Source organism: Peromyscus maniculatus, chromosome 1 (genome assembly GCF_049852395.1).
Source record: "Peromyscus maniculatus bairdii isolate BWxNUB_F1_BW_parent chromosome 1, HU_Pman_BW_mat_3.1, whole genome shotgun sequence".
Classification (NCBI taxonomy): Eukaryota; Metazoa; Chordata; class Mammalia; order Rodentia; family Cricetidae; genus Peromyscus; species Peromyscus maniculatus.
Window position 1 is genome coordinate 146,021,106 of NC_134852.1, and position 25,401 is coordinate 146,046,506.

Consider the following 25,401-nt stretch of genomic DNA (forward strand, 5'->3'; position numbering starts at 1 on the left):
GGCAGTTTGGGCCGCTGCAGCTTATTTCTTGATGAGTCTCATTTTATGTTTTGTTCTCTGGCACCTAAACATACAGTTGCCATGGGCTGAAAGTAGATGAAATATTGGCTAGTATTTCCTGGAGTTGGGCTCTTCAAAATTACTAGAACATACTCATTGCAGCCCAGTAGATTCCAGGTGACATAGTGGTAATTTCTTACGTTTAATTAAGTGCATATGAGGCCAGCCCACGTGACGCCCAGCAGAACTGACCGGTGGAAGCGTAGTACGCTGTAACCTGAGAGTAGAATACCTGGGAATCAATGTCAAATTCAGCAGCTCCCAAACTAGGGTATCTTGAGAGACTTGAGGTCAGTGCTGTGATGCAGAGGCGTCACAGGGGCAGCCTGGGGTCCCACACAGCTTTTGTTCCATTTTCTGTCATCATGACCATGTCTCAGAGATATTTACATCTTGCAATTAAACACATGCTTGAGGAAAACACAGAATCTCACGCTTGGGGACAGGCTGCCTCAGTCATTTATCTCAGAATGCAGGTGACTGCAGGGTAAGCGTAGAGTGAGTCGCTTCCTGAATTGATTGAACTTGTGAGAGAAACAGTCTCTCTTTACCCAGTGTACTACAGAGGGCTCTTGATGATCTGTTATGGTTGCCCATGGTGATCTAAAACCTCCTTTTTACGTGGCTTTCTCCACGGTTTACATTGTGTTTAGACACAGAGTACAGAGAGTACCACCATTGTTTGGCTAAGATAATGGATGTTCCTTTCAAACCTGCTAGAGACTATTGACTTGGAGTGGCTTTCTCGCTCATCTTCATATCCTGCATCCGGGGTAGCCTTCAGATGTCCAGTTCAGGCACACTCTGGAGACGATTAATGCGAGTGATTCACAGTCCTTAGAACCGGTTTGCTTTCTTCCACTTATCTATCCAAGTTATCTCGCACGCCTCTGAGCAAACCTTACCCTCCTTTAGCTGCTGCGTCTGTGATCTGTTTATCTAGCCGTCTTCCGGGCCCTGGTTCTGCCCCCTCTTTCAGTAAATCTTGGCTATTGACAGGCCTGTGTCTGTTTCCTTGCCGCTCCAAATTCCTGAGTGGGAGAGTGCAGAAGGAAACCAGAAGCGGATTCCGCGGTTCTTTGGCTGTTTTAAAATGCATACACGGGCACCAGTTTGTATTGATCCAGCCCTCTACCTGTGGGGAAAGTTTCCAGTGCCAAAACCCATTTCCTCTTTTCCACATCGTCAATGGTTTTTCTCTGTCCACTGGCAGTGTGACAGATTTACTGTTGTGTTCTGGGTTGACCAGGATCCTGTCACCCTGAACCCAGCTGCCGTGCGGACTGGTCAGAGAGCAAGTGTCTTGTTATGGGCAGGAACTTGGAGGAAGTCACTTGGAATGCATGCATCCCTTCAAAGTAGCATTTTAGAAACCACGGTGTTTGGTGGATGGGGGCTGTACTGATAATGTCACATCAAAGCATTATAGCATTCACTTATATATCGTTGTGATGGTAGTGATGGTGTGTGTGTGTGTGTGTACATGTGTACATGTGTACATGTGTATATGTGTGGAGGTCAGAGGACAACTTACAGGAGCTGGTTTTCTCTTTTCCCATATGGGTTCCAAGAATCAAATTCAGATCACCATCGGCCTGATGGTAAATGCCTTTACCTGCTGAGCCAACTCTCTGGTCCTTCTCAGCCCAACTCTTTCTCTCTCTCTCTCTCCTCTTTAAGCCAATAATTAAGGTTTTTGAAATGATTTATTGACTTTTACTTATGTGTATGAGCATCTTGCCCACATGTTTGTATGTATACCACATGTGTGCCTGGTACCCAAGAAGGCTAGAGGGAGGCATCATATTCCTAGAACCAGTTACAGATGATCGTGAGTCACCATGTGGATGCTGGGAACTGAACCCGAGTCTTTTACAAGACCACTCTTAACTCTTAACTGCTAAGTCATCTCTGTGGTCCCGAGATATAGACTAGGCTGTCCTTGAGTTCATGATCCTCCTACCTCTGCCTCTTCCGCATATCTTATGGTTGCGAGCCGCCACAAACAGCTGTCAGCCGGCTCCACAGCTGAACAAAACATTGAACAAATATGTGAGAGGTTAAGGCCTTGGTACACAGCTTTCGTACAGAAATTAGCTGTGTGGCTGTGCAGAGGGATATGTCTGTTACATACAGAAGTAGCTATGCATACATATATGTGCTCAGTTTGTACATGTCAGAACCTCGGCAAGTGTGAGCCCAGCTACACTCTTCACTGCTGATGCTTTAAAATTACACATGTGCTACTCAATGTTAAAAGGGAAACTGAGCCTTGTATCAGTGTTCATCCCATAAAAGTGCTGTATTTGGGGAAAGGGAACTTAATATGCATTGTAAAATGAAATTAGAAGGTGATTTGCATTCACGGCTACATATGCAATTGGCTTCTGTCAGCTGCAGTTTTTCAGATTAATTTCTTCCGTGATGTGTGCTGTGCAAATAATAAACTTATAAATCTCCTTATACATCTAGATTACTACACAAATCCTTAATATTAATGCAATACAGTGTTACTTAGAGGTATGAGTTCAATGAGAAATAGATAAAAAATTTTACTTTCGTGATTAGAGACAGGTCTTTAAAAAATAAAAAAAAATAGTTCCTACTGAGTATCTTTGTGGGTCAGGGACACAAAATTCTAAAAGTCACGGCCATTGCCTTCAAGAATCTGCTACTCAGACATGTTATTTCTAGAGGGTTCCTTGAAAGACTTGCCCCCAGTGTCTGCTGGGCATGGGTAGAGTGTTGAGGCTACAGCCTCGGCAGATGACCCTGAGAAGGCACAAGGACACCCATGCCCAGAGCTTTATGGAGCTGAGGGACTTCCCTCCCCACATTGTGACTGTGTTGGGCTCAGGATGTAATGGCACTTAACTCTTTAGAGTGTGGACAGAATTCAGAGATCCCGTAACTCAGAGTGGGGTCTGTATTCGAGCCTTTGTTTCCTCATGAAAGAAGCAGAATGTTCATATACTTTCCATTCTTTTTTAGAAATCTTTTTTGAGTTTGCCCACAGTACAAGCCCCTCTTTTTGATGTATAACTTAGTGATTTTTGGGCAGGAAATGTGTAGAGCTGTGTTGCCTCTACACTCTTGGTATATTTTATCACCTCAAAGCAAACTTCTCTCTCGCTTAATCAGACCCTCCAATCTCACGCCTGCCCTGGCAGCCATTGGGGAGTCTCCAGCCCTGTCTGTCGCCTGACTTTCTTGTAACAGCAGATCAAGGAACTCGCTTGGTATACAGCCTTGTATCTGGCTTCTTTCACTTGGTACAAAGTTTCCCGACTCACTTGGCTTATTCCACTCAATTGCTGAGTGGTATTCCACTTTTGTTTGTGCATTTCCCAATTAGAGACGTCTGAGTTGTTCCCATTTGGGAGCAGGTAGTGAGTAGGATGGCTCTAATGGGCACATATAGATTTGTGTAAACTTGGATTTTCATCTCTGATGAATGACTGAGGATGAGCTTGCTGGATCCCATATTTAAAAAAATATATTAAAACATATGGTGGTGGTGCATGCCTTTAATCCCCACACTCGGGAGGGAGAGGCAGGTTCTGAGTTCAAGGCCAGCCTGGTCTACGGAGCAAGTTCCAGGATAGCCAGGGCTACACAGAGAGACCCTGTCTCAAAAAACCAAAAACTGAAAAGAAAAAGAAAAAAAAGAAACCTCTGATGTCGCCAGAAGCTTTCTCTGGTCCTGCCTGGCCCTGCGGTGGGGATGAATCTCTCCCACCCATGCTCAGATGCAAATAAACACACAGAGACTTATATTATTTTCAAACTATAAGGCATAATGGCTCAGGCTTCTCACTAGCTAGCTCTTACAACTTAACTCTGCCCATTTCTATTAATCTGTGCATTGCCACATGGCTCTGCGGCTTACTGGTATTTTCACATCTGGCTTCTCCTGCCGACAGCCCGCAGCGTCTCCTTCCTCTCCTTTCTCCTCCCGCTGTCTCTCTTGGATTTTCCCACCTGGCTCCATCCTGCCCTGCCGTAGGCCAATGCAGCATTATTTATCAACCAATCAGAGCAACACATATTCACAGCATACAGAAAGACATCCCAAAGCACTCTCAACTGTTTTCCACAGAGGACACACCATTTCCCTTCCCACCAGAGGAGCATGATCATCCAGTGGCTCTGATCTGTTGTGGCTGGCCTTGTCAGTTTGACAGCCTGATGTCCTCTGAGAGAAGAAGCCTCAGCTCTGGGACTACCTAGATCAGCTTGGCCTTTGGGCATGTCTGTGGTGGGGTTGTGTTCATCAGTTATTGATTTAGGAGAGCCCAGCCCACTGTGAGCAATGCCATTCCCTGTGCTGATGGTCCTGGCATGTATATGAAAGCTGGTTAAGGATGAGCTTGGGAATGAGCCAGCAAGCAGTGCTCTTCCATCGTTTCTAGCTTCAAGTTCCTGTTTGAGTGCCTGCCTTGACATCCCTTAATGATGGTGGACTGTGACCTGGAAGTGTAAGCCAAATTAAACCCTTTACTCCCTTCATAGCTTTCCATCTTGAGTATTTTATTACAGCAACAGAGAGGAAGTTAGAGCAGCATGTTTGCCAACAATTGAAGATTACTTTTCCTTGTCAATTTCTGCCTTCCTTCCAAGGTGGGTGGAAAGATGTCGGGGTAGTTTGCATTTGCCTTTCCCTGGTGGTTAGTGTTTCTTTGTTCATTGGTTAACAGTGCCTGTTCCAATCTTTTGCCTGTTTTTATAAAGAGCTTTCTGACTACAGATTTTATTTTTTGTTATCCAAAGCATTGTTCTGATGACAATGAGCTTTACTCAATGACAAGAGAAATAGTGTCACCAAAACGATTAAGAAATCCACAGGGCTGAGCAAATGACTCAGAGGTTAACAGCATTGGCTGCTCTTCCAAAGGACCCATGTTCTGTTCCCAGCACCCACATGACTGACAGCCATCTGTAATTCAGTTCCAGGGGATCTGACACCTTTTTCTGTCCTCTGCTGGCACCAGGCCATGCACCCAGTGTACATACATATATGTGGAAGCTCGCTCTCTCTCTCTCTCTCTCTCTCTCTCTCTCTCTCTCTCTCTCTCTCTCTCTCTCACACACACACACACACACACACACACACACACACACACACACACACACACTAAACCTTAAAGAAGTTGAAGGACCCTTGAAAGACACTAGGTTTAAATGTCTGTATTTCTGTCATCCCTTTTTCTGCTGGCACCCTGCTCATGCGGCCTCTATTGCTATTGTGGCAGTGACTTGACATTGTTTATTCCTGCTCTGTGGATGTAAAAGGTAAATTCAATACTCTGTCCTCAAGGATGGAGTCTCCCCATGGCTCTGTCCTTCTCAATGAGTGGGAAGGCGTTGCTGCTTTGACTTCTGCAGCTATGTTTGTTTATTTGTTTGTTTGTTTATTTATTTGTTTGTTTGTTTAAACTCAAATGGTGAAATCCTTCTGTTTTTCCTGTGTGGTAAAGGAATGGACTAACACTGTCCAGGAAACTGATGCCATTACCTTGAATTAGGCGCCATTTATTTGTTTGTTTGTCTGTTTGCTTGTTTGTTTGTTTAAAATCCCGTTTGCAGTTTTCCCTCCTTACTCCTCCCATTCCCTCCCCTCACTTCCCCTTAGCAACCACTCAATCCTCTCTTCCTCTGTTTCTGTTCAGAAAGGGGCAGGTCTCCCATGGGTATCAGCAAAGCATAGCTTATCAAGTTGCCATAACACTAAGTTCCTCCCCTTGTATTTAAGCTGGGCAAGGTAATCCAATATGAAGACTAGGTTCCCAAGAGCCAACCAAAGCATTAGGGACAGCCTGTGCTTTCACTGTTAGGAGTCCCATAAACAGACGAAACTACAGAACTCACAACTATCGCATATATGTAGAGGGCTTACATCAGTCTCATGCAGGCTCCCTGCTTGTCCATTCAGACTCTGTGAGTTCCTATGAGCCAGGTTAGTTGTTTCTGTAGGTTTTCTTGTGATGTCCTTGACCCCTCTGGAGGAGCCATTCTTAGTAAGATGAACGCGTAAGCTTGTGGTTTATCATTATTATCAAATCTCCACAGCACTGGGGGCTTGATGTATTTTTCTGCCTCCGTTTTGCTTTTTCAACACGGCTTCCCCATGAGAAATTCATCTCCTAGCAAAATGACTTTTAGCCACTTGAGATATTCTTTTAAAAAGCTATCATGGATTCTTAAGTGAGCAGATAAGTTTTGACTTAGTCTTTGAACCAGTGACTCAAGCCATCTTCAATAGCTAAGTTCTTAGAAATCATAAAGTGCAATTATAATAGTAGCATAATACTGCTCTGTAGTTCCTCTGTTAAGAATGGAAGACATAGGCAATGTGATGTAGTACTTTAATTTCAGCTCAACAAAAGAATGTACTTATACCATTCTCTTCCTTCCTCTCAAAAAGAATAACATCGAGGGACTGGAACAAGGCTCAGTTAAGAGCGCTGGCTGCTCTTGCATAGGACCTGAGTTTAGTTCCCAGCACCAAGGCCACACAACTGCCCTTAACTATGATTCCAGGGGATTCAACGCCCTCTTTTGGCCCTCATGGGCACTGTACATAGTTCAGTTTTACACATGCAGGCAAATGCTCATACACATAAAATAAAAATAAGTAAATCTTTTTTAGAAAATTGAGAAAGAAGCAAATTCAATAATATATATATTGAGCATAATAGGCTATGAATTCATTGTTCATAGTGAGATTTTATGACTAACAGACGTCCTTCATTTTATATTTAGCATATTGTGGCCAAACATATATGTCAGGAGCTCATTGGTTTGCGGTGCAAGAATTTAAATTGGACTCCTATCCGACAGATGTGCACATCACAGCTGACTGCATTCACACAGGTGCATGGTGGGGCAGCACAAAGAAGTACCAGGTCAAATTTGAGTCCTTGCAGGTGGGTGGAGAAAGTCCCTTTCTACCACGCCTTCCCGTCCTGCCCACACTAGATTCTTATGATAGGCTGCGACAAGTGAGCACACACTCCGTGAGTTCAGATGATACCTGTTTCTTTCTCCTATAGGCTCTGTGGGTCAGAAGCCATGGTCCTGGCTGCTTCTCTGCTTATAGTCTTGAAGGATGGAGTTGCTGTGTCCCTGGGCTGTGTCCCTTCTGGGAGGAATCTCCTTAGTGAGGTTGGCAGAATTCAGTTCCTGTGGTTGAAAGAGGGCGGCTTCCAGCCTGCTGTCACTGAAGGATCTCCTCATGTTCCTGCTCATTGGCATTTTAAAGCCAGCCATGGATTGGGGAGTTTCTTTCCTGGTTCCCTGGCTCTCCGATCTCCTTCTTCCTCCTGTCTCTGGTTCATTTGTTCCTTCTCTGCTTTAAAAAAAAAAAAAAAAAAAAAGAGTTTATCACATTTACTTATTTGCTGTGTGGATATGGGGGATGGGAAACACACATGTTGGGTGCATGTGTGGATGTAGCAGTCGATTCTCTCCTTTCTACTACATGGGTCCTGGGGATACAACTCAAGGCAGCATGAGCCTTTATCTGCTGATCAACACGCCCCTTCAGCTGCTTTCAAGGACTTGTCTCATGGCATTTGGTGCGCTTGGGAAACCTTGAACAGTCTCCGTTTTCAAGCCATTTTATTAGCAAACACCCTTCCATCTGCAAAGTCCCTTCACACCAATCCCTAAATCAGTACTTGATGAAAAAAAAATAAATGCAAGGGTGGACATCTGGGGGACATTTTTAGAATTCTGCCTACCACTCTCCCCACGTCTTATTCACATAAACAGCAAAAATGACAAAAGCCAAGGTTCTCCCGCCCGCCTGCCTGCCTGCCTGCCGCAAAGGGATTTGTTTCCTTTCTGCGTCAGTATGTGCTGTGATCATTCTGTGCTGTTTACAAGCTTGGTGCCTAAACCTCGTGGAATGCATTATGCATATCTTCAGGAATACTCTTTACATAAATTAAAGGGGTGTTTCTCTTTCCTGAAAACATTGCAGCATGTCAAAAATTCGGTCTAGAAATCAGGAACCGCTCACACCATAAGCCATATTCAACTCTGGGAGGAGTCTGACGTATGGTGGTGGTGGTCGTGGGGGTACTATGATGCAACCCATGGCATGTTTTAAGTTTCCTAGGGCTTTCCTTGCAAACACGGTCACAATTTAATATTAAATAGCTGTTTAGTTCTACTGTCAAGAATGCATCTGAGGTGTGCTGCCAGTTAATGGACAAAAATAATCTCAAGTACATACACTTCATTATTCCTTCCATGCTGTCCTGCAGGTGACCTCCCTCAGCTGGGATAAATCAATATCCCTCATATGCAGAAAAGAACTTGAGGATGGGGGTTAGAGGGTCTTGATGCTATCTCTTCTCTCCAACCCTCCCCCCCCAACTCTCTAGGCAGGGTCATTGGGATTTCTTAAGCTAAAATACTCCCGTCATGATAAATATATAAAGAGTTATATTTTTTGAGATAGGATCTCGTGTTGCCCAGGCTAGCTAGCCTCAAACTCGATATGTTGACAAGGATGACCTCGAATCCCTGATCCTCTTGCCTTAAACTCCTGAGTTCTGGGATTACAGGCATGCATCACCTTGCCTGGTTTCTATGGTGCTGAGTATCAAACCCCAGGCTTCCGGCATGCTGGGGAAGCATTCTATCATCTCAGCATTACAGCTCAACCCATTAACGATAATCTTGACTTTAATGAAGGGGTGTCTAAGAATATGCTTTGTAGCTTGCATAGCCCCAGACACTTGCTGGCTGCGCACACACACACACACACACACACACACACACACACACACACACACACTTCACTCCTCAGCCTTCACCCCTCTAGCCGGTAACTCAGCTTTGTTTAGAAAAACTCACAGAACTTTCCAAGTAGATGAGACCTCTGAGATGAAGGCTGAGTGCTAAGGGCATCATAGAAATGACAGCAGAGAGGCCAGAGTTCCACCTCTTTTTCTCAGCCTGTGAGTGAGTTCACTGAGGATGTACGGTCCTTGCTTGCGGATGACCTCCCAGCACACAAATTGCATTTAATGCTGCGAGGCCAAGATCCTGGGTGTGAACACTGTCATGTGAAGGGGACACTCTTGTCCTTTAAGATTGGTTTTTGATTTTTGGTTTGCTTTTCTTTTGACAAGGTCTCACACAGCACGGGCCAGCCTCAAGCTCACTATGTAGCCAGTGGTAGCCTTGAACTTTTGATCTTCCTGCCTTCACACCCTGAGTGTTGAGATTACAGCTGTGAGCCGCCACAGTTGGCTCCTCTCTCGAACAGGAACAGTCGTTTACTTTAGCGAGGGAGTCACGCCCTCTGGCTTTTGGGAGATGCCCTTCGATAACTAAAAGGCTGTCTTCTCTATGGGCCTGTCCATCTTCTTCTCCATGGGTCTGTCCATCTTTAAAACTATGGGTCTTACCTACCAGGCCTTCATCAGCCTGGCTCAGTCCTAGTTTAGGAAACTTAGGGGCTGACAGGGGTCGAGAAGTCAGAATCCCTGGACCTGTATAGGCAACTGGGCCTCCTGCCACCTGCCCCAGGCTCCTCTCCTTGCAGAAGGAAGAAACACAGGTCTGTCACTCTGGGCCAGTAGATTGAGTGTTTAGACCCTAGAGAGCAAGGCCATGCCTTCCTTCCTGTGTATCCGGATGGGGCCAACCATATAACCATCTGGGTAGACTTCTGAAAGCGAGGCATGATGGTTCTAGCCTTGGGCTGTCGGCCCCAGGAGTTGGAGTTCTCTGGCTCTCTGGACTCTGGAGCAGTACCTCTAAGAGGCTTCCTTTTTGACTCCAGTGGGGAAGGAGCTGCTGGTGTCTTGAGTCCCCAGGAAACATTCCATACTCAAAGAGAATTTCTCACATACTGCTATCTCTCTCCACTACTGTCCCTGGCCCCCCTCCCTGTACCTCTGTGGCATTTACAAACAATCTAGTCAGCCAGTCATCCCATCTGTGTCTGCCCCTCTCCCCTTCCGTTTCCATGGAGAAGTTGGCTCTGGGATGCCTGACTGATGGCGCACTCTCCCCCAGCAATCCCCTCTGAGTGCCTGGGCCTTGGGACAGCCTTGTTCTTTTCTTAGCCATCCCTCTCCACACACTGCCTAAGCTGCCTCAGTTCTCCCTAATCCTGTGACCCAGAAGTGGCCCTGGCTTCCAGGCAGAGAGCCTCGAGGAAAGCAGAACTTTGGGGACAAAGTTCAGCCCCAAAGACATCTCGGCGCTGACCTTGTGTGTGATCTCTGCAGGCAGGTGCACCGCCCGAACGTGAATTCTGCTTCCTGAGGCAGGAGGTTTCCTGGTCTTCTCATCCTTTCATTTCAGTGTGTTCATTGTGTCCTTCCAGCCTGTGCTGGCATTTAGGGTCTCCAGTCGCGTCCTTTGCTCTTAGTACCATTCCAGGAAGGACACTCATTTCCCTGGAAGGACCCTGTCTCCATGAGGGCAGCTTCTCCACTCTGTTCTGCTTTTAACTTCCTGTAGGTCCTGCTGATTGCCCCCTGGGGCCTGTGGTTCCTTCTAGACTCCACCTCAGTTCAGCAGTGCAGGTAGACTATTCAGAGAGTCTAAGATGCTAAGACAGAAGCCTCTGGAAGGGCTAGTACTTGGAGGGGAATAGGTACGGATTCTCTGCCTGTCCAGGTGTCTCTCTCTTGATGGGCTGGTGGCAGTGTCCTGAAAGACTTAGGTTTGTGGTTTATGAGAGGCTGGGACACTCACGTTTAAGACCTAACATTTGGTATCACGGAGGCAATTCCCTAAGCTGCCTAGCCCTTCACTTTTCAGTGTGTGTGTGTGTGTGTGTGTGTGCGCCTGCGTGTGTGTGTGTGTGTGTGTGTGTGTGTGTCTGCGTGTGTGTGTGTGTGTGTGTGTGTGTGTGTGTGTGTGTCTGCGTGTGTGTGTGTGTGTGTGTGTGTGTGTGTGTGTGTGTGTGTGTGTCTGCGTGTGTGTGCCTGTGTGTCTGTTGCTGAGGATGGAACCCACGAGGGGGCTTGCACATATTGGACAAGGACTCTTCCAGTGAGCTACATCCTTGGTCCTCATTTCACGTTTCACTTTGAAACAGTGTCTTCCCGAGTCACCCAGGTTGGCCTTGAGCTCCTTCTGCAGCCCAGGCTAACCTTGACCTTGCACTCCACCTACCTCAGCCTCCGGCGTGCTGGGATTTCAGACTTGCACAACCAGCCTGGGCCTCACATTCTCTCCCTGTAAACCGTCCCAGGATTTATGTCATCGAGAGAGTGGTGACAGTACTGCTGGCTTCCTTATATGTTAAATACCCACAAGCACAAAAACCATGGCCTCCTTCACCACAGCGGGTGGCATGACCCTGCACTCTCTGTGCCAAGAACTATCTCCTAAATGGGTGTGGGTTTGGACGTTGTCTTTAAAACAAAAGCATCTTTGGAGCATGCTTGACACAACGTGAGCTTTATTTAAACACCAATGGTATTGAATTAACTGTGGGAAGTTTATATGCTGGTCTGGCTTTGCTCAAGGCTCCTCACTTTCCATTCTGACACGGGGTCCCCAGGGCCTAAGAACCATCTTCCTAGAGTTAGCTACAGTGGTCTTGGGTGGGGTGGGAGGTAGCATCCTCGGTGCTCTCTGTTGACAATCACTCTTGCATCTGTACATGCTCCTCTGATCTCACGCATGCCATGCCGTAATCCCAGGAGGGACCACAGGGCGTAGTGATGTCCACGGCAACCTAGCTTTAGTGATCCGGTTGAGGGAGAGGTTGAACCCAGGCTCCGTGGACATCATGACTCTTCCTCCACCTCCAATTATCCCGACTCACGGCTGTGAACCATCCCCTGGGCAGATGCTCTGTGGAATCACACTTTCAGTTCAGTGTAGAGATGACCCAGTGCCTGCTGCTTCTCTTCTTTTCTTTTTTTAATTTTTTTCCTTATTAAGAAAGTTTTTATTCATTTTACATGCCAACCAGAGATCCCTCTCTCTTCCTTCTTCTCGCTCCCCACCCACCAGCCTTCTCCCCACAATCCACCCTCTATTCCCTCCTCCAAAAAGGTAAGAAGGCCTTCCATGGGGATTCAGCAAAGACTGGTACATTCAGTTGAGGCAGGTCCAAGCCCATCCCCCTGCATCGAGGCTGTGCAAAATGTCCCACCATAGGGAATGTGCTCCAAAAAGCCAGCTCATGCACTAGGGATAGATCTCATCCCACGCAGTCTTCACAGCTGTTGGTCTAAAGTTAATGAGTTCCCACTAGCTTGGTTCGGTTGTCTCTGTCGGTTTCCCCATCATGATCTTTTTTGTTTGTTTGTTTGTTTGTTTGTTTTGGTTTTTTAAGACAGGGTTTCTTTGTGTAGTTTTTGGTGCCTGCCCTGGATCTCATTCTGCAGATCAGGCTGGCCTTGAACTTACAGAGATCCATCTGGCTCTGCCTCCCAAGTGCTGGGATTAAAAGCATGTCCCACTACCGCCCGGCTCCCCATCATCATCTTGATGCCCCTTGCTCATAGAATCCCTCTTCCCTCTCTTTGACTGGATTCCTGGAGCTTGGCCTGATGCTTGGCTGTGGATCTCTGCTGCTTCTCTTTCTTTAAATGACATCATTAAGGATTCTCGGCACAGTGAAGTACCTTAAGAATCGCTATGGGTACTGAGGTCTCACACTGCATGGTTCCTCACTCTGTGGGTGAGGTCTTTATATCCTGAAGACACTGGGCTGGTGAGCCAAGCGCAGAAGTGAAGGCAGTAGGCTGGAATCCCAGCTGTGTCTTTCATGGTGGGGTTCCAGTCTTACACATGGAAGTTAGTGTGACTCTAGCCACACCAGGGTGCCTTTTGAAAACCTGCACCATCGGAAGAAAAGGAAGGTTGCCTGTCATGAATCACTGGATTTCAGCTCCCATCCGTCACCCCATACAGCTGGCTGCCCTTGGAAAGATGGCGGATCAGGTGATTCACACCATTCGCCCACATTAAGCCATGAGCAGAATGTATAATAAGAATCCTGAATTTTCCCTGTAGAGAAGAAGTACTAGCAATTACCCATGCTGGCAGGGGGCACTTTGCAGATGAGGAAACAGAAGCCTCTAGGGCTGTTTCTGATCCAGGTGGAATCAATATCTCTGTAGGAGAAAAGGGAACTTGTCCTAGCTTATGCTTTAAACGAGAGCTGTTTGTAGTGTGCGCACGTGTGTGTGTGTGTGTGTGTGTGTGTGTGTGTGTGTGATCCATAGTTTCTGACCTACATGTATTAGTAAAGACATTGAAAAGGTGAAGTCGACATGTCCTCAGAGAGAGAAGAAAAGGCTTTCATTCTGTATCTTACCACATGACAGTGACAGCCCACCCAGATGTGATGCCTTTTAAAGGCCAAGACAACTGGAGGTGTGAGCCCTGCCACAACTGAGTGTGGGGAAAGCTGCCTACATGTTTGGGGACCCACCAAAGGGACTCCACTGTAAAAGGAGATGATGAAAGAGCTCATTTTCTTAACTGGGGAAATGTGCTGTACATCCCAAATATGTGTGCAGTATATGCTTATGTGGGTAGAGCTCAGAGTTCAACATCTGGTTCTTCCTCAGTCACCCTCCACCTTATCTTTTGGTTCAGGGTCTCTCACTTAACCTGGAATTCACTGATTTGCCTATGCTGGCTATAGTAGTTTGAATGTAGTTGGCTCCCATAATCTCGTAGGGAGTGGCACTATTAGGAGGTGTGGCTTTGCTGGAGTGGTTATGGCCTTGTTGGAGGACATGTGTCACTGTGGGGGTGGGCTTTGAGGTTTCCTATGCTCAAGATACTGCCCAGTGTCTCAGTTGATTTTCTGTTGCCTTCTGGTCAAGATGTAGCCAGCATCATGTCAGCCTGCATGCCACCATACTCCCCACCATGATGATAATGGACTGAACATCTGAAACTGTAAGCAAGCCCCCAATTTAATGTTTTCCTTATAAGAGTTGCTGTGGTCATGGTGTCTCTTCACAGCAATAAAGCCCTAACTAAGACAATGGCTGACTTAGGGATCCTCCTACTTCCACCTCCCCCACCTCTAATACACTGACCAGCACTGGGGTTACAAGTACACACTGCTATGTGCAGCTTTGTATGCTGGTGCTGGATGTACAAACTCAGGTTTCCATGTTTGCAGGACAAATGCTTTATTAACTGAACCATCTCTCCAACCCTTAATGTTCCATTTTTTTTTGTTTTTGTTTTTGGAAACAGGGTTTCTCTGTGTAGCCGTGGCTGTCCTGGAATTCACTCTGTAGACCCAGCTGGCCTCAACTCAGAGATCTACCTGCCTCTGACTCCCAAGTGCTGGGATTAAAGGCGTGCGCCACTACCACCCAGCTTACTGTTCCTTCTTAATATTCTGTTTTTGCAAAATGGCGAGTGCACATTGATACATTAGCATCCATGCTAATTAGCTTTCCATAGCTGCAACAGTCACTTTCTAATATTAGAGCAAATCTTTCAAGAGTCCCCAAGTCTCTCATCTCCGACCCTGGCTGGACCCTAAGAAATCTCAGGGTGCTCCATGTTGGACTAGGTTACCATTTCATTATCAGATCCTCCCCCAAAGAATGCCAGGAAGCCAGTATGGAAAGACCTTCTGCCATGAGAAGGTTTTCCCTCCTTTTGAGTAAAATTCACAAATGCCTTTCTGAACAAAGGCTGTGGACCAGTCCACACCATCCATCATATCTAAATAGCATAAAGTGTCAGAAAATCCTTTTCTAGATGAGTCATTCCAGATGTGTCATAGAATGAACCATTTGTTTGTGGTTCATACGATAGCTATTTCTGTAAAATGTGGCTTCAAAACTATTCCCTCTTGGCAATAAAAAGGGAATCCATCCACTAATTTAAAGAATCTACCACGAGGACATTTAGTATTTCATTATTCTTTATTTTAAAGAAATCCTGGTCTTCTGTTGTGAACATCTAGCATATGTTTGCTTTCTACTTTGGAAGATGTGAATGTGGTTGGTGGTTCTTTAACTAGGGCTCTCACATTTGAGGTCTCATTGTTGCAGAAAAAAAAAAAGCATGCTGAACCCAAACTTGGGATTCTTCACTGTCACGAGCAATTACAGCATACAGCTCAACTGCGTACTGTTTACCAGGGTTCTCAGGCGAATGATGCCCAAGACAATGACTGGGACCTGTGACTGGGCTGGACTCTGGACCACTTTAGGCAAGCCTGTACCCCCTACAATCCTACCTGCCTCTCTTTGCAGCCTCCATCTCTGCCCAGCGGGGTCCCTGTGGAACCTCACTGACCTTGAAACCCTCCCCCGCAGTCTTGGACTAGCATCAGAACCCTGGTCTGACCATGGCATTCTTTGATGAGGTGGGTCTGGAAGCTCCGGCCAGACTTATGCACAGATTCGGTCTGCACAGTCAGCCTGCCGCACCTCATGCTGTCTTAGTCATTGTTCTGTTGCTGTGAAGAGACACCATGACCAAGGCAACACTTACAAAAGAAAGCGTTTAATTGGGGGCTTGCAGTTTCAGAGGGTCAGGCCGTTATCATCATGGCAGGGAGCACACAGGCATGGCACTGGAGCAGTAGTTTTATATCAGAGTTTTATATCCTGATCCATAGGCAGAGATAGACAGACAGACAGATAGATAGATAGACAGACAGACAGATACAGGGAAGGCCTGGCATGGCCTTTTGAAACCCGGAAGCCCACTCTCAACACCTCACTTCCTCCAACAAGGCCTCACTGTTCCAACCAGGGCTCATCTCCTAAGCCTTTCAAAGACTACATCAGCTGCGGACTAGGCATGCAAATACATGGTCCTGTGAGGGGCATTCTCATTCAAACGCCACATGCCTCCAAGGCACTGCAAGATTTCAACCCTTTTGGTGGACCTTACCTACTTCCTGTGCTTTTCTGGAAGCCTAGGACGCCCCCCCCTTTTCTGCACCCCCATTCAAGCCCCTATTCTAGTACAGCCTTGTGCCTTCTTCTGAGACACCTCAGAGCTGTGAGGAGGTGATTCTTCCCTCCCTCCCAGAGTGAAGTTCACCTGCTTCCACAGCAATGAACACCTTCCCTCCTGTGTGTGCTAAGTCTTCCTGCTCCCCTACTGTGGGCCATGCTTGGTGCTGGCACAGGGAGACAGCCGAGCCCTAGGTGGCCATCCTCCTGTTGGGAGATAGACTAAGCTGCTGTATAGTAAACTGCCCTGGTGCTGTGACCCACAGTTTACTAGTCTGTATCCCCCTTGGGAACTGAGCTCCACCTGTCTACACTACTTCTCCTGTGCCCCTGGCATCCAGCAGCTGTCCCCAGGCATTCAGGAGCTCAACAAGTGCTTTTGGGGCTGGACAAAGGAATGGGGTACCCTGGGAGCATGCTCAGAGAAGACTGAGGAGGAGCTAGGCCAGACAGACATGGGGCTGTGTCCCAAAAGGTCTCCTTGAACTGCAGTATCAAGTACCGCCTGCTGTGTGGGAAAGGGGGGAGCGGATTGGTCTGTCCACATGCAGGAAGAAGAAGGCACTGGGAGAGCTGAGGTCAAGGTCGGTTGGTGTCACAGAAAGCCAGTCCCTCAAACAATAAACATGCCCAGCCTCTAATGAAACTTCCCTACCTGCTTATTCTGCCTGTTCCTCCCTCCCCCTAGGGTCTTGGGCAGTTGCCAGTTGGCATTCACAGGGACAGCATGTGTTTAAAGAATGTCCACCCTGTACCAGGCCATGACACTGGAGCCTCAGGAGAGGTCACAGGCACAGTTGCCAAGGTGGGGCCATCTACAGACAGGAGAGCCACATAGGCCTTAGCCAAGAAGGGTGGCGCCTGCCTGGCCACAGAGTGCCCTGCTTGGGGCCACCCTCCATGGACACAAAATGATACCACGCCTTTGTTTCCCAGAGAAGCCAGGAGTCTGGAATTTTCACGTGACATTTCTAGCAGGTAAGCTACCATCACAGATTTCCTGGCAGACAGTCAGGTCTCCACCCCGACAGCTTTGTGTGTGTGCATTTTTTGGGTTTGTTTGGTTTGGTTTGTTTGGTTTGGTTTGGTTTGACTCCAGATATTCATCCCTGTCCCTTCTGTAAACAGCTCATCCCTCTTCTGTGTTGCTTAAACCGTAAGTCAAGTTTCCATGGAAGGTTCTCTCATCCTAACAAGTAAACATGGGCCCCAGACCCTTTACCTAGAGCCTAGGGCCAGGTGACTGACAACTGGAGGACAGGTAAGGGCTGGGCCTTCCAGCCCCACCCCCATCCGTAGGCCAAGTTCAGAAGCACGAGCCAGAATGTGGGCACACATTGATCTCATTAGCACAGACCATAGCCATGGGGAAAAGCAGAAGAAAACAGGCAAAACGCAGACGTGTCTCTGGAAATCTGAGTGGCTTTTTATATCATCTCACCCGGAGAAAGTGGGTCAGCATCACAGGAGATGCAGGCCAAGATGCAGCAGTCCAATCAGGAGCACTCAGAGCGCCCTCACCGTGCCTGGAAGCTAGGGATCACGTGTCAGAATAATGCACATGAGGAGGAAGGAAGAGAGTTCAGAAGTCCAGGAAGGGATTTTAAGCAAGGAAGACCAAGGGAAGGTGCCCCATCTGCCAGCAATCAGAGCTAGCTAAAAATCATCAGGCTGGAAGAATGCAGGGAAACAGCAGGCTATGGGTCCTGTGCCCCAGGCAGTCTAATGTGGATTTGTAAGAAAAAAAATGTTCCCTTAGAGGGCATTCTTCATTAAAACAACAACAACAACAACAACAACAACAAAACATAAACTAAATCCCTGCCTTTGGGGACCTTCAGTTTGATCCCTTATCTTTAGAGTTAAAAACCAAATCATACAAAGTTTACGTCCACAGATGGAGAAAGAGGTAAACACGGTGTAGTACAGACACAGAATGGAATACTATGCAGTCATAAAAGAGGAAGTCCTACAGGACGAGCCTAGAAGACATTATCCTAAGGCAGGCTTCCTGAACTTTCAGTTTATGATGCCTTTTGCCCTAGAAACTGTTCTGTCACCCTGGATGTATGGGTATCTTAGTTTCTTTTCCTGTTGCTGTGATAAAACCTTGATGAAAGCAATTTAGAGAGAAAGGGTTTAGGCTGGCTCATAGCTCCAAGGTATGGTCTGTCGTGGCCACGGAGTCAGAGCAGTGGGAGCTTGAAACAGCTGTGCATGTGGGACCCATAATTAGGAAACGGCAATGTGTGCATGTTGCTGGTCAGCTCCTATTCTCCACTTGGATAGTTCAAATCCCAGCCAAGGGGTGATGCTACCCACAGTGGGCAGATCTTCTCACTTCCTGAATACAACTGAGATAATCCCGCAAGGGGCTGGGAAGTTGGCTCTTTAAGTTAAGAACACGTGCTGATCTTCCAGAGGATAAGAATTCAGTTTACACCACCTTTCCCCCATGCCCGTAGCTCAAAACTACCTGTAACTCTAACTCCAGGGGATCTGAGGACCTCTTCTGATCTCCAAAGACCTGCCCATGGTGCAGGCACATACACTCAGGCACATATAAGGCAAAGCAAAATCAATCTTAAACAACCAATAATCCCTTACCAACAGGGCCAGAGGCCCATCTACCTGATATTTCTAGGTTCTGTCAAGTTGACAATACCAAGTGTCACAATAGGTATAGATAATATGTCACAGATTGTGGTGGTATGATGACAAATGGCCTCCACAGTATCTGGCACTTGAATACTTGGTCCCAGGTTGGTGGTTTTTTTTTGGGGGGGGGGAGGGCGGGGGGGGGGGGACTTAGGAGGTGTGGCCTTGCTGGATGATGTACTTCACCGTTGTTAGTCTTTGAGAATTTAAATACTCACACCATTTCAAGTTCACTCTCTCAGCGTCCTGCTTGGAGTTGATGTGAGCCTTTAGCTCTAGGCTTCCAGCTCTAGCCCCCTGCTCTCCCCCCATTGTAGATCCTAGCCCCCCTGGAACTAACTGTTAGCTCCAAATAAATTCTTTCTGTAAGTTGGATTGGTCACAGTGTTTTATCACAGCCATAGAAACCTAACTAGACTCAAAGCCAACATTCACTGGTAGTAAACCATAAAGAAGTTTATTTTAAAATAATGCTTTGGCATACATTAATTTTTCTGTTTTTCAAAGATGAAAGCAAATTTGCATGCTAATGAGATGATGTGTGTGTTTATTTTCACACAAGGAATCCAATCCTGGCTGAATAATTTGGTGCAGGACACTGAGCTTCTGCAATGCTTTGCAGAGCTGACTGATATTTTTATTTCATAATTGTTAATACTGAGAATGTCTTAGTTAGGGTTTCTATTTCTGTGATAAAATACATGACCAAAAGCGATTTAGGGAGCAAAGGGTTTATTTGGATCACTGTTCATCATCAAAAGTAGTGAGGACAAGAACTCACACAGGGCAGGATCCTGGAGGCAGGAGCTGATGTAGAGAGGCCTGCTTCTGATGCAGAGAGCTGCTTCCTGGCTTGCTCCCTGTGGCTTGCTCAGCCTGCTTTCTTAAAGAACCCAGGACTACCAGCCCAGGGATGGTACCACCCACAATGGGCTGAGCCCTCCCCATCAATCAATAATTAAGAAAATGCTACAACTTGTCTACAGCCTGGTTTTAAGGCAGTTTTCTTAACTGAGGCTCCCTCCTCTCAGATGACTTTAGCTTGTGTCAAGTTGACATAAAACTAGTCAGTACAGCCACATTGCATAAATGTAGAACTGTGTTTATCGCCATTTCCAAGGTGTTCTGTCCTAATCCCAAGAAATCATTGAACAATGTTTTTTTTAAGTGGAACTCCAATCAGGAACTCCAAAAGCAATTTTTAAATTCAAACATTCTAACCCAACACAATCCAAAGATATCACATGTTGAGCAGTCACAGTAGGAATATACTGGAAGATTTTTGTTTTCTGTCATTTGACCATTAAGTTTCTCTAACACTAGAAAACTTTGTATGCCCAGTAAAAAACACTCTAGTTTATAACGTACAATTGTAGCACGAATTTTAAATGGTCTCATTAATAAAAACCCAAGTGTTACATATAATAGTCTCTAATCTGAGCCGTTTTCAGGCAGCATTCACTAGCATTGTGTGGAAAAAGAGCGTGTGCAGGACAAAGTGCACACCTGTCCTGTGTTCCCAACCACGGCTGTGGTAAGCTATGCCAAGCAGCACAGGCAAGCACTGCTCAAAACGCCTCGAACCCAGGACACTTTTGTTTATGAATCGATTTTGTTGTTGTGTGTTCAGAAATCCTTTCCAACCTTTTTGAGCCTTCTTTGTTCTGTAAGATGCCGGGTGCTAAGGTAAATAGGCCACAGGCAATGTGGCTCCACTCAGATGACATCCCTAGAGCAATCAAACCTGAAGACAGAAGGGTGGTGTCAGGAAGTGGAAGGAAGAAAGGTGAGTCTCACAGAGCGGGAGACAATTTCCTCTGGGAAGATTCAGATCCCCAGGAGAGGGAAGGCGGGGTTGGTTGCAAACTCTGAAGGTTCTAAATGCCACGTTCCAGGACAAAAAGGATTAAAATGTCGAGTTTTGTGTTATGTAAGTGTTTCCACAGAATAATTTGTTGGCGATTTTGATTGGGATTGCGCTGACTCATAGATCTGGCAGTTTTACGGTTCCTTATTCAGGATATCTTTCTGTTTATTGAGCTTTTTACTTTTTTTAAAAAAAATAAAGTCTCCTAACTTTCATGTAGCTCTTACACATTACTTTTAAATTTATTTGTGGGTATTTAAATTTGAGGTGCTAATGCCAATAGTACTGTGTTTTAAATTTCAAATATCACTTGTTAATTTCGGGTATATAAAAATGATGGAATTTGTATATTTACCTCATGCCCTAAAACCTTAAAATAATACGTACATTTTAGGAGATTCATTGGTTAATTGTTTCAATCTTCTGCATTTTTGTCTTTCTCTCTCTCTCTTATTAGCTAGCTAGAAGTTTTGGTATGCTGTTGAAACGGAGTAGTGAAACATTCTGATCTTGTTCCTGTTTTAATAGGCAGACATCTATTTTCCCACCATCGAGCATGCTGTTAGGTTTCGGTGGTTTGTGCAAGAGCTATTTCAGTTGGAGGATGTACCTCTGCCCCACTTCGCTGTGGGTTTTCCTCATGGATCAGTTGAGATTCTGTCAAACGCTCTCTGGTGTCGCTCTTAGGACCCTGCAGTTTTTCTTCTGTAGCCTGGTGATATGATGAGTTAACACTAATTGGTTTTAAACTGCTGAGCCAGGCTTCTGTATCTGGGCTGAGTCCTGCTCCCTGGGCTGACTTCTTTCTCCTCATCATTGGATTTAATACTTTGCTGAGAATTCTGAATCTGTGATCTTGGGGAAGACTAGCTTATTCTTTCCTTCCAATGCCTTTGTCTGTGAGTACCACGGTGGCCTCGTGAGTCATGAAGTGGGCCCTCTTCTTTCACCGTTTGGGGGAGATTCTGGAGAAATGCTTTAATTTTTCCTTAAAAGTTTGCTAATCTGTACCTGCTGCTTTCCGTTCTCTTTAATAAGTATATTTCTGCTCAAATGATCACATTCTCTATTTTGAAGATCAGAATTCTAGGTTAACTATAGGTTTGGGCTGGCGGAGGATTGTTATGAGTTTCTGGCCAGCCTGGGGTACAGAGTGAGACCCTATCTCAAAGAACAATAACAAAACAGCAGGAAACTAATAATCACACGTCCTGATTCACTTAGACGCTGTTCATTTTTATTTTCTAGAAATTGTTGAAATAAGTGTGACAGAAGGTCACCTCCCTGAAACCGAAACAATTGCCAAGCAGATTAAAAGTGCAAACCCGCCGGGCGGTGGTGGCACACGCCTTTAATCCCAGCACTTGTGAGGCAGAAGCAGGTGGATCTCTAAAGTCAAGGCCAGCCTGGTCTATTGAGTGAGTTCCAGGACAGCCAAGGCTACAGAGAGAGAGACAGAGAGATATCCTTTCTTGAAAAACCAAAACCAAAACCGGAAAAAAAAAAAAAGCGCAAACCCACTGTTGGGAAGGCGCTGTTTCAATGACTCACTTTGTTAAGGGAGTGTGGTTTGGGGGCTTTGGGTATAGGGCATAGCTGTAGAGCCACACCTGCCCTGTGGTCCTGGCCCCGCCAACAGAGCTCCTTCCTCCCAATGTGAATAATAACTCACCCCTTCCTGGCAGCTTGTGAGTTTTCGGAGGGGGGGGGGTGGTAGGTGGGTAACGCCACAAAGCGTCTAGCGCGATGCATGTCAGACCACCAACGGTGGGTGTCGCTTACGTTTATTTAATCCATTCAAAGGCTGATGTGTTGAGACTGTCCTCAGTGCTGCAGGGGCTGAAAGGGTGGGAAAGTGGTGCCTGTCCTTGCGGAGAACGTAATCTCTTGGGACACTCTGACTGACACAGACAAGATGGGACATGATGAGAGGTAGGGAAGCTCCTGGATGACAGAAGCAGGTCAGAAAGGAACCCCATTCCTTGTGCAGGCTTGTGGGTGCCTGGGGGACTCAGGGTCCCGTCACAGAATGGTCAGAGAGTGGCATCTGAAGTGCTGCACAGTGTAGGGCTAGGCAGGGCTTCTCCACTGCTCTCTGGTCTCTACCCTACACCCCGATACTTCAGATATCAAAAAGCAGCTGCATAAAGGTGCAGCAGGAGGAGGCTGACATCTCCTGGATCCCTGTTGGGATGGTTCATGGCTAGGATGTCTTTGCTGTCCCTGGTCAGCTGTGTGGTCAGCTCCTCCAGCCAAAATCCCTTTGGTGACATCTATGCCTTGGACACGTGGATCTGACCCGGTCACTGGAATTCAACTTCCTGGACACTTGGCTTCCTCGAGTCTCTACCTGCCTCTGCACTTCACCTGGCCCCTGGACACCTGCAGCTCCTGGATCCCCCACACCCCTTTCTCAATAGCCCTGGGAAAAGGACCGGAGTCATCTTTGGACCTGCTAGCCCAGTAATAAACTTGGCATTGTACGTATCCTGCTTTTCTTCACTTGTCCAAACTGTGGGCCCTTTTCTTACCCAGAAACAAGTTGTCCCCAGCAGCCCCTCCTCTGGCTGTCAGGGAACATTCGGACTAGCTGGAGGTTGACATCTCAGGGCAGAAATGGGTTTCTAAGAGCCATGCCCATTTTACCCACGTGTCCCGCGTGCATGTGGCCTTCTCCGGGGGGACAGATGTGCTTATTTCAGCCCTCACAATTGGAGACCATTAGACATTCAGCAAGATGACCCAGCTGCAATCTGATTATTTAGCGTCGTTACTGAGGACAGTGTCCCCTTTTTGGATGGGGACTGGCCGAGGTGAGATGAGAACACTGTTGGCTTGTTGGGAAGCTGTTTGGAATGCGCCCAGCGTGGAGAATTGAAAATGCAGCTTTGCAGATTTCTCTGGGGGGCATAGAGGAGTATGGTGGGGTGGGGGCTGGGACGGACTGTCAGCTGGCAACACCCCCCTCCCGCCGCCCCCCCCCCCCCCCCCCCGGTGAAGAAAAATGACTTTTCTTTTGCCACCAGGCAACAAAATGGGCTGTCAAAAAGTGGGGGTCTCCTGGGGGCTTCCAGGGTAGCCTTGAATTTGAAAATGACTGAAGTAGCTAAGCACAATAGTGTTGCTTTAACTCACCATGGCAAACACTCATCTATGCTGAATGGGTAAGCAAGCATCCCAAGTGGCCATTAGGGCTGAGATGGATCTTCCCGACTGCTGTGTATGGGATCCATACAGCAGGCGCACCACCCATTCTTAAACATCATAGGCTCCAGATACCAGGCATGGCTGGGGATGGGGCAGCCAATGGACATGGTTGTCCTTTGAAGTGGTAAGTGTAGCTCTCTTCATCCCTGGTGTCACCCGGGTCCCTTCCCTAGCCGTCACTGCACTAAGTAGTCTATATAGCTTAAGTATCCATAGCCTGAAACCGCCAAGTGCTCTAAAATCCCGAACATTCTCAAACCGGATAAGATGCTCTGTGTGGAAAATGCACACTTGTGTGACATAGTGGCCCGGTCAAAATGCAGGTGCATTGAAGAAATGCATGCACACACAATGGTACAAAAGCACCTGCATTAGGTATATGTGAGGCATAAATGAATCCGATGCTGAGCCTTGGGCTCTGTCCCCCAAACTAACTCGTTATATACATTCAAATATTTCAGAAATCCTGGGGGGAAGAGTGAAAGCCGGAACATCTCTGGCCTTGAGCATTTTGGATAAGAGCTGCTGAAGCTGTTTTTATTTTACCTTAGTGTATTTATTCTCATCTCCTACAAGTCTATCAGCAGCATTAGAGAGAAGCTGAGCTGTCTCACTCATACTCTGGCAGGGCCAGGCATGTGGTGGGTGCTTGGCAGACATGGATGGATGAGTGGGTGCGGGTGTGAGGGGGGGAGGGAACCTGCTGGATTCTTGGCATAAAACAGCTTTTCAGAGATGCTAATGGGGGGGGGGGACACTCTACATCTCTCTGTGTATCACTGGGATGTTTTAATCCTGAAGGATGAGAGATACAGGACATGTTTGGTTCCTTCCTTCGTCCTTCCGAGTCCAGGAGTCAAGGACAGAGCAACCCCTTAGGGCTAGCTAGTCATTTTGAGAGTGAGGAAGAGGAACAGAGGCCCGGTACCTAACTCCCCTGTAGGCAGCCCACATAGATGAACTGTCCCCATGGTTTGGCAGGCCAGGCCAGGTAGGCCTTTCTTAAAACTGCAATGTCACCATGTGAGGTGAGAGAGGTTGCCCAACCCCGAGGAGCAAGTCATGTGCTCTTAGTGGCTCTGCTACCGGATGGTGACGCTCAGTGGCAGCCCCTAGTGAGGAAGAGGCCAACCACCTTGGGGACTGGGTGGGGCAGAGTGGAGTGTGCCTTGGTAGGGTAGGGGACCCTGCAGGGCAGGTTTGGGGACAGAGTCGGGTAGATGATGTGTGTCCTGATGCCAGGGGCTCTGCAAGGCAGGGTTGAGGACACAAAGACAACCTTGTTGAAAACGTAGTGGTCACCTGAAGAAGTCCTGGACTTTGGCAAGGCCCAGATGTGTAGGAAGGCTGGCCGTCAGCAGGATCCAAGGAAGAGAGGACAGCAGGGTATGTTTGAAACTAAACGCAACAAGTTGGGGTACCCTCAGATTCCTGTGAAGATAGAATTGGGGCCCCAGGTTGCAAAACACCAATAGAGAGGAAATGTAGATCTGAGAACCAACTGTGGAGGAAGTCGCTGATGGTGTCTGAGGCCTGAGATAATGGGAACAAGCAGATAACCTGTATATCCTAGGGCCCCTCTCCTTCTGGGTGTGTATGTGGGGGCAGGGATGAGTTGACACCATCCAAGACTTTGGTTGATGTGGTCCATTCGTCATACCTGTCCAGACATGTCTG

At 46.9% G+C, this 25,401-nt stretch overlaps 1 protein-coding gene across 3 annotated transcripts in view; it reads left to right on the forward strand.

Moving 5' to 3' along the window:
• Ptpre (protein tyrosine phosphatase receptor type E) overlaps positions 1-25,401 on the forward strand; it is a 149,891-nt gene that overhangs the window by 18,345 nt on the left and 106,145 nt on the right. The window contains exon 1 of one of the 3 annotated variants that reach the window (XM_042285278.2): positions 16,886-16,970. The exons of the other annotated variants lie outside the window; for them this stretch is intronic. The gene's annotated coding sequence lies outside the window, so the exon portion shown is untranslated. Of the gene's footprint in view, positions 1-16,885; positions 16,971-25,401 lie in introns of those variants that run through there. 3 annotated transcript variants of the gene reach the window in all.